This window comes from Chionomys nivalis, chromosome 16 (assembly GCF_950005125.1).
Source record: "Chionomys nivalis chromosome 16, mChiNiv1.1, whole genome shotgun sequence".
In the NCBI taxonomy this organism is placed as follows: Eukaryota; Metazoa; Chordata; class Mammalia; order Rodentia; family Cricetidae; genus Chionomys; species Chionomys nivalis.
This window is the reverse complement of record NC_080101.1, coordinates 65,558,348-65,560,032: the sequence shown is the minus strand read 5'-3', so window position 1 is coordinate 65,560,032 and position 1,685 is coordinate 65,558,348. Positions and strand designations below refer to the sequence as shown.

General features: G+C 49.1%; 1 pseudogene; it reads left to right on the top strand.

The window, feature by feature from the left end:
• Positions 1–436: 436 nt before the first annotated feature.
• Positions 437–1,328, top strand: LOC130888183 (peflin-like; annotated as a pseudogene).
• Positions 1,329–1,685: the final 357 nt, after the last annotated feature.

The window sequence follows — 1,685 nt, the reverse complement described above, 5'->3', positions numbered from 1 at the left end:
AAAAAATGTATGTTAAAAAAACCTCAGCAATAAGAAAAATAATTGCCTGATCAAATGCTAAGCCAAAAAATATATATAGTCAAAAATAAAGGTTATACAAAAGATGACACACATAGGGAAAAGCATTGATTTTTATCGGTGTCAATTTGTTGGTCAGTAATATATTTATCTTTCCTCTGTGACTGAGGAAGAACTAAAATTCTTCTATATTTTGAATCTCTTTAACATGTGTCTTGAAATTTGTTAGTGCTGCTCTGTTAAATCAATGAAGGAACTGAAAAGCATACAACCTTACTGAGGGCTTATTGTATACTATGAGTAGTATATATTCAATGAGATTTTTATATTAGGAAAATGACAATGCATAGTTAAAACTCAAAGACATTATGTATATTTAAAGTTCTTTAAAGATGAACTGTACGGTGTCATAGTTGCCATGGCCAGCTATCCGTACGGGCAGAGTTGCCCCGAAGCTGCAGGACAGGCACCTGGAACACTCCCAAGTGGCTACTACCTTGGACCTCCCCATCATGGGGGACAGTGTGGCAGTGGATTCCCCCCTGGCGGTGGTTATAGAGGTCCTGTCCCTGGAGGGCCCTATGGATACCCCAGTGCTGGGGGACTTCCCTCTGGAACTCCGAGTGGACCATATGGTGGTATACCCCTAGGGGGCCCCTAGAGTCAGCCACCTCCATGTTCCTATGGTGCCCAGCAGCCTGGACCTTATGGACAGGGTGGTGTCCTCCCCCAATGTGGATCCTGAGGCCTACTCCTGGTTCCAGTCAGTGGATGCCGATCACAGCGGCTATATCTCTCTCAAGGAGCTGAAGCAGGCCCTCGTCAACTCTAACTGGTCCTCGTTCAATGATGAGACATGCCTCATGATGATAAACATGTTTGATAAGTCCAAATCTGGCCGCATTGATGTCGTCGGCTTCTCAGCCCCATTGAAATTCCTCCAGCAGTGGAAGAGCCTCTTCCAGCAGTATGACCAGGACCGCTCTGAATCCATCATCTCTGTAGAGCTGCAGCAAGCGCTGTCTCAGATGGGCTACAACGTGAGCCCTCAATTCACCCAGCTCCTGGTGTCTCGCTACTGCACGCGCTCTGCCACTCCTGCCATGCAGCTTGACTGCTTCATCAAGGTGTGTACCCAGCTGCAGGTGTTGACTGAGGCCTTCCGGGAAAAGGACACCACCGCATAGGGCAACATCCGGCTCAGCTTTGAGGACTTCGTCACCATGACAGCCTCTCGGATGCTATGATCCAGCCTACCCAACAAGAGTGGAGCACACCAAAGGATGCGGCCTGTCTTCTCTTCCTCCTCTCCTAGCAAAGCTTTTCCTAGCCTGACCTAAGAAAGGACCGACGGTTGAATACCCTGGGCTGTGGAATGGCACCACCTTGGGGTAGGGGATGCTGGTGGTGGCAGTGGAGTTAGTGTCTGGTCAGCTGTCCCTGGCCTCTGGCTTCCCCCTCTGATCCCTGATGCCAGTGCTAGGCATCACCGCTGGCCTCTGCTGGCACTACTGTCATCCCTCCAAGACCGCCAGGTCAGATGAGCCCAGTTTCTGCTAAGTGAACTTAGACTGAGCATGAGGGAGATTTGCTGGCACCAGTGCCTGGGATTCCTCAACTCCCACAATCCTTGTGTGTTAGCATTAGTTCACCTGAGACTTTGCCTG